Source organism: Schistocerca serialis, chromosome 2 (genome assembly GCF_023864345.2).
Source record: "Schistocerca serialis cubense isolate TAMUIC-IGC-003099 chromosome 2, iqSchSeri2.2, whole genome shotgun sequence".
Taxonomy (NCBI): domain Eukaryota; kingdom Metazoa; phylum Arthropoda; class Insecta; order Orthoptera; family Acrididae; genus Schistocerca; species Schistocerca serialis.
The window spans coordinates 215,572,999-215,592,214 of record NC_064639.1 but is presented as its reverse complement, the minus strand read 5'-3'; positions in this window follow the sequence as shown (position 1 = coordinate 215,592,214).

The window sequence follows — 19,216 nt, the reverse complement described above, 5'->3', positions numbered from 1 at the left end:
TGGTGAGACTGGTACTTGCATAACGAGGGGGTTTATGTCCGAGCCTATATAAGCGAGCGGCCATCTTGGCCAGGGGTCAGTCGTTTTCAAGGGTGAGTGGCGAGCAAGGCGCACTTGAGGGTGGCCCATGTGGTCGTTTGAGAATTCTTTTTCGTGCCGATTTGTTTCGACAGAGAGTATTGCTTAATAGTGGAAGTGTGCAAGCATATATTTGGTGAACTGGAAGTGCTACGATTATCTGTGTGAGTACGATTTATGAGGTATACATTGTCGTAAGTGAACATGTGGCGATCTGTGATTTCGCCCCAAAATTGTTACAACAAAGAGGGCAGTGGGACTTATGGATCTGTTCGAATTGACTGAATAACTTAAGATTATAGAAGCCTAAATTACTGCTATTGGGGGCTCGGAGTCAAATTATTATTAAAGTAAAACTGTAAACCGTCTCACCAGTGCTAATTTCATTGTGTGAAAGAAAGGGACAACGCCAATAAATAGTGATTGAACTGTGTCATGAAAAACTGATTTTGCAATAATAATTTCCTAATTTCATTGTGTGTAGGAAAAGGACAACGCTAATAAATAGTGATTGAACTGTGTCGTGCCGGCCGCGGTGGCCGTGCGGTTCTGGCGCTGCAGTCCGGAACCGCGGGACCGCTACGGTCGCAGGTTCGAATCCTGCCTCGGGCATGGGTGTGTGTGATGTCCTTAGGTTAGTTAGGTTTAAGTAGTTCTAAGTTCTAGGGGACTTATGACCTAAGATGTTGAGTCCCATAGTGCTCAGAGCCATTTGAACCATTTTTTTGAACTGTGTCGTGAAAAACTGATTTTGCTATAATAATCGCCTAATTTTGTTCCCTAGCACAAACTGTACTTATGTCTGAGTGAATAATTAATTCAAAAACTATAACAAATGCGCGGGTGCGGAAGTGTACTAATGCACCCTGAGACATATGTGAGAGCCAAAATTTGCAATAACATTTTTAACCAACATTTGTATATGCACATTCGTGGAAACACTCTGCAACCTCACTACTTCTTTCTTTATTTACCGCCGCGTCGCAGCCTGTCTTCAGAGAGCAAATAATGGACTCCCTGCGACGTTCTGTCTCATCTCACGCCCTTTGGTCGGAGACTAGCAGCGGATGCGCTAGGCAATTCCCATGCCTTTCGTAGGCTGCCATTAACACAACGTCACAAACCGCTGTGTTTGGAGTGGTGGCGGCACGGGAATAATGGACTGCTGATGAATGGTTTCGCAGTAAATGATGTCAAAAAAAAACCGAGTTGTAGCTAAGTCTTTCACGATTTGAAGATGTACACAATGTGATCAAAAGTATCCGGACATGTGGCTGAAAATGACTTACAAGTTCGTGGCACCTCCATCGGTAATGCTGGAATTCAGTATGGTGCTGGCCCACCCTTAGCCTTGGTGACAGCTTCCACTCTCGCAGGCATACGTTCAATCAGGTGCTGGAAGGTTTCCTAGTGAATGGCAGCCCATTCTTCACGGAGTGCCACAGTAGGGACAGGTATCAATGTCGGTCGGTGAGGCCTGGCACGAAGTCGGCGTTCCACAATATCCCGAAGGTGTTCTATAGTATTCAGGTCAGGACTCTGTGCAGGCCAGTCCATTACAGGGATGTTACTGTCGTGTAACCACTCCGCCATAGGCCGTGCATTATGAACAGGTGCTCGATCCTGTTGAAAGATGCAGTCGCCATCCCCGAATTGCTCTTCAACAGTGGGAAGCAAGAAGGTGCCTAAAACATCATTGTAGACCTGTGCTGTGATAGTACCACGCAAAACAACAAGGGGTACAATCCCCCTCCACGACCACACCATAATACCACCACCTCCGAATTTTACTGTTGGCACTACACACGCTGGCGGATGACGTTCACCGGACATTCGCAATACCCACACCCTACAAAAAGATCGCCACATTGTGTGATGTGATTCGTCACTCCCCACAACATTTTTCCACTGTTCAATCGTCCAGTGTTTACGCTCCTAACAGCAAGCGAGGCGCCGCTTGGCATTTACCGGTGTGATGTGTGGCTTCTGAGCAGCCGCTCGACCATGAAATCCAAGTTTTCTCACCTCCCGCTTGTCAAAGTAATTGCAGTGGATCCTGATGCAGTTTGGGATTCCTGTGTGATGGTCTGGACAGATGTCTGCCTATTAAAAATTACGACCCTCTTCAACAGACGAGTTCGGCCTGTACGCTTTTGTGCTGTATGTGCCCTTCACGTTTGCACTTCACTATCACATCGGAAACAGTGGACCTAGGGAGGTTTAGGAGAGTGGAAATCTAGCGAACGGACGTATGACACAAGTGCCACTCAATCACCAGACCACGTTCGAAGTCCGTGAGCTCTGCAGAGCGCCCCATTCTGCTTTCTCATGATGTCTAATGACTACTGAGGTCGCGTAGGTGGACTACCTGGCAGTAGGTGGCAGCACAATGCACCTAATAAGAAAAAATGTATGATTTTAGGGGCGTCCGGATACTTTTGATCATATAATGTATGTAAGTTGTACTTGAATAAACATTGCAGATTCTAACGTGCCAAGATGTGTCTTGACTTTTCTGCATGGGTTGGATTTAATCTGCGAATAAGGAATGCAATATAGTTTCCACACCGACATATAACTAGGTTATTCGTAAGATAGTTGTAGGACACGTTAGCTCTTAACCACTATCCGTCAGTCTGAGAAATGTCGATGTCCCTGTCAATCAGACACGAGAAACGTTATCAGATTCGGACGTATGTTAATAGATGCATAGAAGTGTCACAATTTGAAACTGAAAGTGGCGACTTTTAACTGTGGAAATTATTCCAGTACGTGATGAAACACGAGGTGGTTGGTTGTTTCCCAGAAAATGGATGGAGATACTTCTTCATTGTGTGTATGGTCCTAGTTTCCAGACTAGTGCAGCCGAGTGTTTTGGAATCAACAGGACAACAGTATGTAAGAAAATGGACAATGTTATCTATCAGAGAGTTTTAAAAGCTCACGAGAAATTAATTCGGCTAAGGTAGAATAGCAAAAATTATTTAGATTGGCAATTAAATTAGGGGCTTTGGAATGCACCGAAAAATCAATTAACAAACCAGCATTACATGTTAATGAATACATCAGTGGCAAGGCTATGCCTCTATTTACGTGCAGGCCACCGTAGAAAAAAATGGTTCAAATGGCTCTGAGCACTATGGGACTCAACTGCTGAACCTAACTAACGTAAGGACATCACAAACATCCATGCCCGAGGCAGGATTCGAACCTGCGACCGTAGCGGTCTTGCGGTTCCAGACTGCAGCACCTTTAACCGCACGGCCACTTCGGCCGGCGCCACCGTAGATACTGGTGAGAAATTTACTAGGACAAGTGCACACTGGCCAGATAGCGTACAAGATGCTAGAGTATGGAAAGATAATTTCAGGGTACAAAGGGGATGCTTGCTTACTTGACGATTAAAGGTTAGGAATATCTCTACGGTTATTCACTCCTTTTAAGCCACCAAGAAGTGCTGATCACCGACGATTGAATTATGTCCATACCAGAGATAGAGCGATGTGGAGAGAGCCATAGGCCAACTGAAGCAACGATTTCCAAGCGTCGGTAACTGCGTAGGACTTTCTTTAGACAGACTCCCCAAATTAATAGTAACGTGTGCTGTACTGCACAACATGTCAAAGCACCTGAAAGATAACTTTCAGTATCATTTAGAGTCCCAGAAATGTGTAGACGAAGCAGAAGACGACGACGAAAGCGAGAGTCCTGATGAAGGTGAGCCAATCGACGGACAGCTGGAAACCACTGGAAGCAAGGTTCGTGGAGAACAGAAGAGTTAGTAAATGCTCGGATTTAATCAGGTGTTTTTTCTTGCTTCAGTTGTGTACTATTCAAATGTAATAAGCAACAAGTAAGGAATGCAATTATGATTGAAAGTCACGTAATTGTAAGAGAGCAGTAATATTACATATTATATTTTTATTTATTTTGTTTGTACAATAAAGAAATGAATGAGAAGGATATGGTAACAGGAAACTTTTAACTGTACAGTATTTATTTTTCACACCAATAGTACTTTTGAGTAGGTTTGTCCTCTACAATTTTTTCTAGCTTTTTCTATTTGAATGTTATGTAATTCCAGTTGTTTCAACTATTCAAGTCTCTGAAGGTGAGGTAAAGACAAGTCTTTTATTTCTTCAGTTTCATATGCCGCAACGATTTTCACATCAGGTCGAATGTATGTCGATGTTGTCGATATTGGTGTCGCAGGAGCAACAAGTGGGCACGTACCTGCATTTGACATTTCCCTCTAATTTTCATTTCTATCGGAATCCTTAGCAGCGTTTGATACGTGCTTGACACCAACTGAAATAGCACCAGGAACCTTTCTGAGAACAGGATTATCTTCCTGGCGGAGCAACATCAATAAATCCTTTTCCCAGTCTTTAAGTTTAACTGATTTATTTCTTGTTTCCTACACATCTGTCTCCTTTTTTATGTGGCTCTTCATATTAGCGAACAGTTTATTAAGCTCTGCAACACTGTACTGTTTTCCCATTCCACGGGAGTATTTAATTACTATAGTATTGCATGCATTCTTCTTTTCTGACATTGCCTTCGGTATGCTAGATATTTGTAACAGCATCATATACTGTGATATCGAATTGACGAGCAACGATTTGATGACTGTATTCTTGTCGACAGTTTCACTTTCACTGGAAGACTTGTCGATAATTGGCTCTTAACCTAGCACGACCCGCGCGTCACGATCCTCTACATGCAATTAACATTTGGTATGAGTACAATGGGTCGAGAGGGAAAAAGGGAGGTGGGCGGTATGGACACAGAATAGCTGTGAGTTCTCACGGACAGGCGAACGTTGACTCACAGTGAAAATAAGACGTATCTTGCCCTTGGGTTGTATATACTCTTGAAGAATCTGCTTGCGTTTTCCGACTGAACAGAATTATCTGCCTACACTTAGCATCAAATTATTCGCTTCAGAAACAGTCGGCGCTAAATTTACGTTCTAGGTACTATTAAGTAGACTCTATGTTTTTTTCACATTCATTGTTTCAAACCTGAATCGCGGTACCGCATTACCACTAGTGACAGTCGCGGGTGAGTTTAGATGCTACCTGGGCAGAGATCTACATGATTTTGAGGTACTCCAAACATCTGTCCCAAATAGAAAGTGTATAGGAGCAAGGCGGATCCGACTCCGTCTCAGTGGTAGTATCCTGCATATCAAGGACTCGTTACAGTAGCTGTGCTGCAGACTACCTCAGGAGAGGATAGTGGCCTTGCGAAATCCTTTTCAATCGAATCAATGTAGCAGATGGAGGGGTTACAACGTCATGCTGATAAATAGACTCAAACTGCGCAAGTATGCAGCGTAATTGTTGCAGCTGAGTCAGACCGAACCACGTGACATCTTTAGCCAACGAATTACCTTATGGTATGCACAATGACAACAGGCTTCAGCTGCTTTAGCAGTGTGCTATAGTGTTGTGGTGCGGGGATTTCATTGTTTACCAGCACAGCAGACATGTAACGAAAAACAAACGAGTAAATAGTTATAGATTTTAGTTGAAATTTTATGGTTATCCCTTGTAATCCATCCTGATGCTGCTGCAACGCTAAGCTGTCCTGACCTGGGACGTGGAACAGGACGCGTTCGAGCAGCTGGTCACAATGTGCAATTCCGCGTTGCAGAGCATTCTCAAGCGCGACAGCGAAATCTGAAATGTCAGATATTTGCTGCATAGAGAGGAATGTGGCAAAAGGGATGCAAAATCGCTTTCTACGACATATGTGAACACTGGGAGAGGTCATGCTGAATAGAAGCCTGTACTTGGTGGTCTGCTACGTCATAGCTTACGTGCTATGACTATACGACATTTAAAAACATTGGTATATTGAAGAGTTACCAATATAAACATCACTTTAGAGAAGATTTGTTACAAATGTTGGATGGTTTTCTATCGATGATCAAAGCATTTATTACAGAATACAATCATATACACAGACTCTGTCGATGGGCAGGTGGAGCTAAAAAGATAAAATAAAATGTGCTTTGTATAACGAATAGAAGTGTAGACTTTCAGCAGAAATGTTTCCAGTTTATATCTTGCTTTTTGCAAATATCTTTTTTCTCTTTCATATTTTCAAAAAATCTAGGTTTCCTTATTAATTTAACAGAAGTATACTATAGGTTCTGTAATATTCAGTGTCACATTTAAACAAGAGCGCTCTGTGTTGAAGAGTGAGTTTGTTCAATTTTGAGATTGTTGAAACGGTCTGCGTAGAAATTCAGTGACTGAAAGCAGCAGACTGAAAGAAACATGTTACTTAAGTATAAAAGCGTGGATTTTACTACGTTTCAGATCATGTATGCCATTGTTAAGAGTGTCATGTACTGGAATGTAAGGGAAATTCCCCATGAAAATGTAAGGGAGAAGCAAAATACACGTAGCTTTCTTACCAGCATTGAAGTAAGCAGGAATGGAGAGAAACTACAAATCAAATATCCGACTCCTCATGTGCATCATCAGAATGTTGAGTCGTTTAGGTCTGACAGACAAAAAAAAAAAAAAAAAACACGCTAGATATTGATATCGCCAGAAAAATTGAGTACCATGGAAAATATGACGAAATAAAAGGCAATTCGTCTTCTTCCAAGTTAGTGCGAACCCGTTTGGTGATAAGAGACATTTATATAACACTGATCAAACAGTAGTATGCATTTAGATTTCACGAGACATGGGTTAACAAAACCAAAACTAGCGACAGCCCTGGTGTGTTGTTGTACAAGCCACAAGATGTAAGCAGCCTCACGGATTTACTCCTGAGAAGAGAAATCTTTGTTCTCATTACTAGAAATAGAGCTCAAGGTGAAATGCTAAAAAAGTGTCGCGGTGGCCGAATTTTCATGAATGGAGCCAACGTTTAAGTTTCGAATTAATTACTCTTATTGTGCCTGATGACGCGAGGGACTGTTTCCCATGCGCTTCCCTCATTTCAGACAGATTAGACCAAGAGCTCAGATCTTTTTTTAATGAAATAATGACTCGAGTAAGTGAAGCATAGTCTCAGATGCTTACGTCAGACTTAGCTAAATTATTTCGAAATGCTTGTTTATCACATGTGGCACAGTGTCATGTTGTAGAGAAAAATTACTTATACTTACGAAAATTAGATCAGGAAAAAGAGAAGCTGAACTGAAAAAAGTATTCAGAAGTGTGATGTAACTTATTTATTTTGAAGAAAATGAATCCATGCTTTGCTGCCTGCAGCACAGTATGTGATTTTTCTGTTTCCGAAAAGTTCTGTTTTCTGTATCTCTCTTAATTAAAAGAGCAAAATATAATCTTGGACTGCTTGGACGCCGGTGATGACCAAGAGCAAGTAACTTTGTGTAGCACGATTTTGGAATGAGCTTTGTCTCCAGCAGAAAGCGAGTATGCAATATAATATGTATAATAAAACACTTCCCTTTTGCAGATTAGTTTAATTTCATTGTGTTTCTGTATTATTTCAGTGATAATAAAACCGTCTGCAAATATAAAACTGGCTTCGTCTTGCGCGCCATGCGCTGAAATTCGTATCTCCTCCTAGCCTCGGTTCTCTTCGTAAGGACACAGCTGCAGCTATACATCAGAGGCTAGACACAAGTGATTCAGATGACACACGGGTTGGGAGCTACAGTATCTTCGCGTTTTCTTTTAGACCTGCAAGGTAAGCGTGGAACGCAAACACATTGAGTATGAGAGTTCTCCTGAACGCTTTTAATAGAGCCGCTCAGTGTATCCACCCGACATTCGCGCGTCTGCAGATATATCTAGTCGACGTAGTTTTTTTCTAACGTAAATAAGACTAAACTTGAGCCAGAAAATGATAATTTGTTAGGGTAGTCTGTGATATTGCGCCAGGATTATCATTAAGATATTTTGTTAGGGTGGTGGGAGGCCAAGTGATTTAAAAGCTTCATCTTTTTGTGTACCGTACTATGTATTTTTTTAAAGTATTAATGGAAATATATTGGGGTGGTGAATTTTTCTTTCCGGCTTTTATCTTTTCTATGTATTCTAAGAACTTCAATTTGTTATGCGACTTTGTCTCTACTAGTAATTCCACCAACAATCGAGCGACATTTATTTTTTTGTAATTTTCAACTTCTCCGAAGTGAGAATGGCCGACTGAGACTACGTGATGCACAAATCTTTACGTGTGTCAGACGTGGATTTCAGTCGACGCCTGTGAGAGCAGCCTATAATGCATCAGTGTTTCATGTTTTATTTTGTCATGCATATATAACAGTGGAGATATTAGCCCCGCCAGGATAGCTGAGAGCGCTAACGCACTGCTTCCTGGAGTCGGGTAGGCGCGCTGGCCCCGGATCGACTCTGCCCGGCGGATTAACGACGACGGTTAGTGTGCCGGCCAGCCTGGATGTGGTTTTCAGGCAGTTTTCCACATCCTCCTAGGTGAATTCCGGGCTGGTCCCCACGTCCCGCCTCAGTTACACGACTCGCAGACATTTGACACACATTCACACTATTTCACGATTTACACTAGACACAGACAGCTTGGGTACACTTATTCCATCCCGGGGGGTATGGATGGTGGCAGGAAGGGCATCCGACCACCCCTTAACTTAACCACGCCAAATCCGTACTTAACCCTGCCGACCCTGCGCACAATGCGGAATAAAGAAAGAAATATAACAGTGGAGATAATTACTGTCGTAGTCAGCTGCATATATACTTGGAAGGCCTCGGAAGGGTACCGTCCGATCGCTGTCTCATCCTCAGCCGATAGGTGTCACTGGATGGTGATACAGAGTGGCATGTGGTCAACACAACTCTCTCCCGGCCGTTGTCAGTGTTTGTGACCGGAGCCGCTACTTCTCAGTCCAGTAGCTCCTCAGTTAGCCTCAAAAGGGTTGTCTGCACCCCGCTTGCCAATAGCATTCGGCAGACCCTGACGGTCACCTATCCAAGTGCCAGCCAAACCTGACAGCGCTTAAATTCGATGATTCGGTGATCGGACGGGAACCGGTGTTACCACTGTGGAAGGCTGTTGGCGGCTGCATATATACGTTTTCATTTATTCATTTACGTAGAACAGACAGCACAAACACGTACTTTCGATGGGTTGTCCCCCTTTTTGCATTAAAATATAATCACACATTATATGTACACTTCCAGGGCACAACCTTTTAAATTAATTAGTTAATATTCCAATATTCACTCTGCCTACCACGAAGCCATTTAAATTGTTAAACCACATAACTACCATATGTATTTCAGTAACATCAGAAATTGAGTCCGCCTTGATGCAAAACACATTGTTATTCGTTTATTTCTTTATTATCCAAAACTAGTTTTGGCGACAAATATCACCATCATCAGTGGGGTTTTTTAATCTTCAATATTCAGAAAAAGGCATGATTGTACAAACACAGTAAAACATTATTAGATTTTTACAATTCGTCTTTTGAAATATAGTTTTTCTATTGATACTTTCATACTACCTTATTTTATTGTATGTTACAGCATGTTTTAAGCAACTATTGGCGCTGTTTGCGACATATTTTCTGTGCTCTTTTTTTTCTGTTGCCGTCTTTTTACTTAGCGAACATCATGTCATCTGCAAGTATGTGAGCGGCTGTTAGTAATGTATTTCATTTGACAGCACCTGCAGTGATTTTAAATTAAACCATAAATTTAAACAGATCACTTTCATTAGTAATTCAGGCAGTGAAATACTTTTAACGAGTTACTTCCACAGCTGCCAAACCTAGGGAAGAAGGTCAGTACCGATTACATACGTTTACTGCTGAACATTTTACGTGATGGCAGTGTTTGCCTCTTCACACACACACACACACACACACACACACACACACACACACACACACAGTATTCTTACAACACATACAAGGAACAGCATATATTCCAAACGACGTCATCTTCAAATGTAATCGACACTTGCAGACGCAAACAGGAGACTATTTTACATTCGGAATATTTTACTCAGGTTGATGCAGTCATCATTACGTCTTATAGTAGGGAGTTATCTCCCCACGGAATGTAACGGCTGTACTTTCACTCTACCCTCAACAGTTCGCAGTATCACTATGGTAAGGCCATGTTGGCTGAAGCTACAGACCCAGCCAGATTAGTCAAACATCCAGCCTGCTGCCCCTGGAATTACTGAAAACGCTGCTACCCTTCTTCAGCAACCATATGGGAGTCTGATCTTTCCATCGATACCCTTTGATGTGACTGAATCTACAGTACAGCTGTTAGTTCCCGTAACACACTCCAGCCACCCTACTGCGGCAAGGTCCATGGTGTGAGAGAGGGGAGAGTGATCGTTGAAAGTATGTTTGTACATTTAAAAAATTTTCGACCGTGTTGACTGGAATAAACTCTCTGAATTTATGAAGTTATCAGTGATAATACCGGAGAAGGAAAATTATCTACGATTTGTACTTCAATCAGACAGCAGTGATAATAGTCGAAGGACATGAAAGGGAAGCTATAGTTGCGAAGGAAGTGAGACAGGGTCATGTCATTCAACCCGTACATTGAGCAAACGGTAAAGGAAACTGTACTCATAAATTATTTCAACTTCATGTAAATTGTAATTAGTGTTTTCACTCATTTTCCGGATACTAGAACTGATGCGCCTCCTGTATAACTAATTGCACTCCACGGTTTTTAATGCTTTTCTTGCTTTATACATACATAGTAGAGTGGCAATTATTAACCGAAACCTGTTGTGATAATGGAGGACATTCGGACAGACCGTGTCACCCTTTTCACAGAATACCGCCACATATCATGTCCTCATCCACCTCTTTCTCAGCATCACAAGAACAGAATTTCCAGAGACGAATGTGCAACTTCCTTCCGATTCGTCACTCATTCGTTCTAACTGTACAGATATAAAACGCTTATGTCGCTCCATCCACAACTTTACAAACAGGTATGTGTCAAAAGATCGCCACTGTCAGTTGCTTTTCAGAATAAATACATAGTCTGCGCTTCACCTTCCAGAGTAGTTCCTTTCCCAAACGATGTCTTTCCTATACTACAAGAAACTACTATCAAGGAAAATGTCTAGAAACTCACCCACACAATCCGCGCGTTGTAAACACCGAAACCTTTGGAACCGCACGCGCTGCACCACCGACTCAAAACCGCAGGGGCTTAGAGTTGATTGAGGCGTTACCATAGAAACGTTAACAAAAAAAACGTTATGCGATTGTTCACGGTAGACACGCTAAGCAGCTGTACCATACCAACTTCATTTATGATTGATCTTCTCTGGCCGAACGGAATATAAGGTACGTACTACATTTCTCCTGCTGGTATGAATAATCGATAAATATTACGAAAATGTATGTACACATACAAACGTCTCAAAAATGAGATCGACAGGAAGTGCAAAATGGCTAAGCAGGGATGGCTAGAGGACAAATGTAAAGATGTAGAGGCCTATCTCACTAGGGGTAAGATAGATACTGCCTACAGGAAAATTAAAGAGACCTTTGGACATAAGAGAACGACTTGTATGAATATCAAGAGCTCAGATGGAAACCCAGTTCTAAGCAAAGAAGGGAAAGCAGAAAGGTGGAAGGAGTATATAGAGGGTCTATACAAGGGCGATGTACTTGAGGACAATATTATGGAAATGGAAGAGGATGTAGATGAAGATGAAATGGGAGATATGATACTGCGTGAAGAGTTTGACAGAGCACTGAAAGACCTGAGTCGAAACAAGGCCCCCGGAGTAGACAACATTCCATTGGAACTACTGACGGCCTTGGGAGAGCCAGTCCTGACAAAACTCTACCATCTGGTGAGCAAGATGTATGAAACAGGCGAAATACCCTCAGACTTCAAGAAGAATATAATAATTCCAATCCCAAAGAAAGCAGGTATTGACAGATGTGAAAATTACCGAACTATCAGTTTAATAAGTCACAGCTGCAAAATACTAACACGAATTCTTTACAGACGAATGGAAAAACTAGTAGAAGCCAACCTCGGGGAAGATCAGTCTGGATTCCGTAGAAACACTGGAACACGTGAGGCAATACTGACCTTACGACTTATCTTAGAAGAAAGATTAAGGAAAGGCAAACCTACGTTTCTAGCATTTGTAGACTTAGAGAAAGCTTTTGACAATGTTGAATGGAATAATCTCTTTCAAATTCTAAAGGTGGCAGGGGTAAAATACAGGGAGCGAAAGGCTATTTACAATTTGTACAGAAACCAGATGGCAGTTATAAGAGTCGAGGGACATGAAAGGGAAGCAGTGGTTGGGAAGGGAATAAGACAGGGTTGTAGCCTCTCCCCGATGTTGTTCAATCTGTATCTTGAGCAAGCAGTAAAGGAAACAAAAGAAAAATTCGGAGTAGGTATTAAAATTCATGGAGAAGAAATAAAAACTTTGAGGTTCGCCGATGACATTGTAATTCTGTCAGAGACAGCAAAGGACTTGGAAGAGCAGTTGAATGGAATGGACAGTGTCTTGAAAGGAGGATATAAGATGAACATCAACAAAAGCAAAACAAGGATATTGGAATGTAGTCTAATTAAGTCGGGTGATGCTGAGGGAATTAGATTAGGAAATGAGGCACTTAAAGTAGTAAAGGACTTTTGCTATTTGGGGAGCAAAATAACTGATGATGGTCGAAGTAGAGAGGATATAAAATGTAGACTGGCAATGGCAAGGAAAGCGTTTCTGAAGAAGAGAAATTTGTTAACATCGAGTATAGATTTAAGTGTCAGGAAGTCATTTCTGAAAGTATTTGTATGGAGTGTAGCCATGTACGGAAGTGAAACATGGACGATAAATAGTTTGGACAAGAAGAGAATAGAAGCTTTCGAAATGTGGTGCTACAGAATAATGCTGAAGATTAGATGGGTAGATCACATAACTAATGAGGAAGTATTGAATAGGATTGGGGAGAAGTTTGTGGCACAACTTGACCAGAAGAAGGGATCGGATGGTAGGACATGTTCTGAGGCATCAAGGGATCACCAATTTAGTATTGGAGGGCAACGTGGAGGGTAAAAATCGTAGAGGGAGACCAAGAGATGAATACACTAAGCAGATTCAGAAGGATGTAGGTTGCAGTAGGTACTGGGAGATGAAAAAGTTTGCGCAGGATAGAGTAGCATGGAGAGCTGCATCAAACCAGTCTCAGGACTGAAGACCACAACAACAACATGTACACATATACTCATATGTATGTATGTATGTATGTATGTATGTATGTACGTATGTGTGTTCCACGTCTCCTAAACTACTGAATCTATTTCAACCGAACTTGGTAAGCGTCTCAAAGGGATGGAGTGGAGGTAAAAATCAATGTAGTCGACGACCCTCGGATAGCCGTACTTTATCACACAGTATTTGAAACTGAGACCACTTAGTGACTTGCAACAAACTTTACATATAATTTCAAACCTTTATGAAACTTTTTCTCGCTGACAATTCCCACAAACTGGTGAAAGGAAAGAAGTTTCTCGCTTATTATATTTTCGCTGTTCATGCAGTAAAACTGCCATATGAAGCATGACGTTTTAGTTTACTACTTCTTTACTACTAACTATATTCGTGATACATACTTCAGATAGTATTGACGTATATCATTGAATGTACCTACAAAAATTTATCACGACACATAGATCAGGATGTTTGGCGTCATAAACACTGAGATGAGTGAAAAACTGCGGCGTCATGTATATTTTAATTTATTACTTCTTTACTACTAACTCCGTTCGCGGGTCAAGAGCTAAGTACAGTTCCACCCGTCCGCTTTGCCCATAACGCTTGTATGACGTTACTATTTAACGTTGCGGAGAACGTAAGCGATCTATTATGAAATGTTAAGTGTGATTGTGTAAGTTTCGCGAGTAGTATATGATGCTTATAAGCAGCAAGCATAGATTAAACTGTTGACAGAGAAATAAATACTTGGCTTTTTACTTCTAATCTCGGTACGATTATGATGGTAAGGTTCGGTGGGAACTTTAGAGCAGAAGTTAAACTGCTGTTTCTTAATTATTAATATAATGTTGTTTATTGCAGTTATTTGGCTGTGTTTGTAATGTGGCAAGTTTTTTCAGGGTGAGTTTATTCAGGAATGTAAATACATTGCTCATATGGTCGTGAGTGAAGTGAGTTATGATGCTTTTCATAATTTTGTTTTTTTACCAGTACTTTGTCTCTTTTTAAAATGTAAAGTCGCTGAGGTGTTGCATATACGAAATCGATTTTGTATTACAGCGAATTACTCGATTCCAATTCCCTATTTTCTGAATATTTTGTTCAGTTTACTCCAGATGAATTGGATTGTCCTATTTTCCAGTGTCTTTGTTCCTCTGCGATGATCTTATCTTTATTAACCTTTCTTAAGTTTGTCCCCGCCCAAAACCCTCTCATTCTCGCGGGTAACTCATTAATTTTTATTTTCTTTGCTGATTGACATATGTAAGTGTCTTTTTTTCGTTCTTCTATGAACATCATGCTCTACCTTGTCGTCACCGTCATGCGGAATGTAAATTGGACTGTTATTAAATGCTATATGTGACTGTCTTAGTAACTACAATAAACGATCGTCTTTACGCGTAGTGTGAACGTCACTGATCAAAGTAGACACGAGGAGTCGGTCCTTATTGTATCCCTCTATTCACATCACATTTTGCAGACAGTATTCATACACTTTGCTGAATTTACCTACAAAAATATATCATTGTACGACATACGGTTTAGAAGATACATCAAATACTGAGATGCGTGCAAAATTGCGGCGTCATGTATGGCGTTTTAATTTATTACTTCTTTACCACCAAGTCCATTCGCAACACATTTCGCAGGCGGTATCTACATAGGTTGCTGAACGCACCTACAAAAAAATATCGTTGTACTACACATATTTCAGGAGATATGATGTCATAAACACTAACTTGCAGTGAAAAGTATGCATCGTGCTTGACGATTAAATTTGTTACTTCGTTATACTAACTCTATTCACAACACGTTTCGCAGACAGTAGCCACATATACACTCCTGGAAATTGAAATAAGAACACCGTGAATTCATTGTCCCAGGAAGGGGAAACTTTATTGACACATTCCTGGGGTCAGATACATCACATGATCACACTGACAGAACCACAGGCACATAGACACAGGCAACAGAGCATGCACAATGTCGGCACTAGTACAGTGTATATCCACCTTTCGCAGCAATGCAGGCTGCTATTCTCCCATGGAGACGATCGTAGAGATGCTGGATGGAGTCCTGTGGAACGGCTTGCCATGCCATTTCCACCTGGCGCCTCAGTTGGACCAGCGTTCGTGCTGGACGTGCAGACCGCGTGAGACGACGCTTCATCCAGTCCCAAACATGCTCAATGGGGGACAGATCCGGAGATCTTGCTGTCAGGGTAGTTGACTTACACCTTCTAGAGTACGTTGGGTGGCACGGGATACATGCGGACGTGCATTGTCCTGTTGGAACAGCAAGTTCCCTTGCCGGTCTAGGAATGGTAGAACGATGGGTTCGATGACGGTTTGGATGTACCGTGCACTATTCAGTGTCCCCTCGACGATCACCAGTGGTGTACGGCGAGTGTAGGGGATCGCTCCCCACACCATGATGCCGGGTGTTGGCGCTGTGTGCCTCGGTCGTATGCAGTCCTGATTGTGGCGCTCACCCGCACGGCGCCAAACACGCATACAACCATCATTGGCACCAAGGCAGAAGCGACTCTCATCGCTGAAGACGACACGTCTCCATTCGTCCCTCCATTCACGCCTGTCGTGACACCACTGGAGGCGGGCTGCACGATGTTGGGGCGTGAGCGGAAGATGGCCTAACGGTGTGCGGGACCGTAGCCCAGCTTCATGGAGACGGTTGCGAATGGTCCTCGCCGATACCCCAGGAGCAACAGTGTCCCTAATTTGCTGGGAAGTGTCGGTGTGGTCCCCTACGGCACTGCGTAGGATCCTACGGTCTTGGCGTGCATCCGTGCGTCGCTGCGGTCCGGTCCCAGGTCGACGGGCACGTGCACCTTCCGCCGACCACTGGCGACAACATCGATGTACTGTGGAGACCTCACGCCCCACGTGTTGAGCAATTCGGCGGTACGTCCACCCGGCCTCCCGCATGCCCACTATACGCCCTCGCTCAAAGTCCGTCAACTGCACATACGGTTCACGTCCACGCTGTCGCGGCATGCTACCAGTGTTAAAGACTGCGATGGAGCTCCGTATGCCACGGCAAACTGGCTGACACTGACGGCGGCGGTGCACAAATGCTGCGCAGCTAGCGCCATTCGACGAACAACACCGCGGTTCCTGGTATGTCCGCTGTGCCGTGCGTGTGATCATTGCTTGTACAGCCCTCTCGCAGTGTCCGGAGCAAGTATGGTGGGTCTGACACACCGGTGTCATTGTGTTCTTTTTTCCATTTCCAGGAGTGTATTACTGGATGTACCTGCAAAGATCTGTCATCGTACAGTATATAGTGGAGCAGACGAGACGTCATAAACATTAAACTGCGTGAAAATGAAACTGCAGGGCGATATTCGCCAGATATGCGAGTGAAACACGTGCACAACGATCTGTGAATTATGTTACATATATGTGAAATATAGGAGGAGGAGATGGGCAGACAGTGAGGGGGAATAAGGTGTTACGACCTCTGCACCACTTGTTAGCAGCAGACACAGTGGCTGCGCCAAAGACTGAGACGGCGTGGAGTTTTACAATTATTTATTGAACTTTCTTTGCAATTTCTCCCTCGTCGTCGCTGCCCAGCCCTGCGGATCCCTCCGCCTGGCTGCTGCTGTGTGGATTCTCCGACAATGCGCGCAACGCGCGCTGCTGATCGCAGTCGGGAGCCTGAGGCCACCAGTGCTCCGCTGAAGCCAGAATGCCCTGTGGTTGAGATGAACTCGTCGCCGGTCGGTGCCCCAGTACGGGAACGCCCACGGAGCCGTGAAGTCCGGAAGTCAGTCCCCGGCGGCACCTGTGACCCATGGACACAGATAGCGGGAGGAGGAGGTGGACAGATAGATTGGAAGGGGGAAATGGAGAGGGAGAGGGGAGAGGAGGAGATGAGATAGCCAGAGAGAGGGGGAAGGAAAGGGACAGACAGACGGAGGAGGAAATAGACAGAGAGAGGGGGGAGACGGATATAAAGTGAGATGGGGAGGAGGAACGCACATAGAAAGGGAAGAGGAGGCGATGGACAGAGAGAAGGGGAAAAGAATATTGGCAGAGAAAGGAGGGAGGAGGAAATGGACAAAGAGAGGTGTGGAGGAGATGGATAGAGGGGGAAGCAGCAGATGGACAGAGAGAACGGAGGAGGAGCAGATGAGCAGAGAGAGGGAACGAGGACCAAATTGATGGAGAGAATGGCAAGAGAAAATGGTCAGAGAATGAAGTGGTTGAGGAGATGGACAGAGGGAGGGGGTGAAGGATGAGATGGACAGAGATGAGGGAAGGAGGAGATGGGCTAATAGAAGGTTATAATAAATATAGGCCCAGGCAATGCCGGGCACTCAGATAGTAGGTAAAAATCTCACATAACAAAATACTTTCCACCGCAGTAAAAGAGCCCACTGTTCGCTTTGGAGAGCTGTAGAATATGTACAACTGTTACTAGGTGATCATGTCAACCTCTGCTGTTGAGGCAGTGAAGTGTGAATGTGACAGTCAGTTGTGCTGTATCAGTGCAGTAAGATGGGTAGACGTGAAAACGTAGCAGGATGGCAGCTATTGGAATTTAGACGTGCCCATGGTCACACCGTTAATGAAGTTGCTTGGTTTGTCTAACGTATCTACAAAGAATGCACAGTCATGCACCACAGTGAGAGAACAGTTGACTTAAGAGGATGCAGACTGACAGGAACTCGAGATGAGCGTCACGTCCTGTAAGTCACAATCAGTTTCAGACCAGACAGGAATTGCGAGTCAATTCCAGCGTCCGATTTCACACATCGGCTTTGACCACTGACCTAATGTGTGATGTGATGAGCTTAGGTTGCTTTGGGTTGTCTTTGGGTGTAATAAGTAGATTATGAATTTAATGTATAGTCGACTTAGATGTTCTCTAAGTGTCGTACCGCTTTAGAACAAACAAACCATTCTGGAGAAAGCAATACTTTGGCTACGGTTACAGTACCACCCTCTTGGTCTGTAAAAATACCACTATAACGGTGGCCGAAACGGTGCTTTCCCCAACATAGTTTTTTGCATTCTGACGCAGTACGATACTCAGAAAACTTGTATGTTACCTGACTCTGGCCATGGAAGTCTGCGCAATTAAAATGTGTAGTAGTCTGTTTTCTTATCATGTTTTGTTTGCAATGTAATGCATGCGTAGATGTTCTTGCATACAGAGATACTGAGATTCCCCTAGTTTAGTCTAGAATTTCTTTTCCTAGAATGGATGTGTCAGCTGTATTTAATGACAAAATGTTTAGGAAAAAGTCAGAGATTTGGAGTCATGCAAAAAGTTTTTACAGACATTCGGTGTGAATGGAGAATTTTGTAAACGTCACACATGTTCTCTAAGTGTCGTACCGCTTTGGTCATGGTTCCTTCTTTAAGAAAAATTTGACGAATATGTGTGGTGATCAAGATGGGACGATTTATGATCTGTCAGAAGAAGATCATGGTCTGAAAGTTGGATGTTGAACTTGTAGTTATGCTCACCTACAATTTTTGTTACAAGTGCGCTGCTCGTTCTGCCATGCATGAAACTGAGATTTCTTATGCTACTGTCGTTGATTGTTTTCTTTTTGTGGAGAGTTAAGCATAGGATTTCATTAGGGGGGCCAGGGTTTACCATTAGTCGATGAATCTCAATTTGGGAAGAGAAAGAATGAAGGTGGGCATAAATTCCTTGAGCTTTGAGTTATTGGAGCAGCAGCTTTTGGGGGGGGGGGAGGGTGGGAGAGGTTATTTTCAGGGTGGTACGCAGTAGTACTAAACAGGTACTCCCATCTTTCATAGAAAAGTTCGTAGAAGAGGGTTCAACTAGAATGTCTAATGAGTTTCCTTCTTACAGCGGGTGGTGTCGAAGGAGATATAAATTGGCAGTGATAAGAGGAAGTATTCTGCATTGCCTGTGCGTTTGGATGAGTATTGTTAGAACAAAA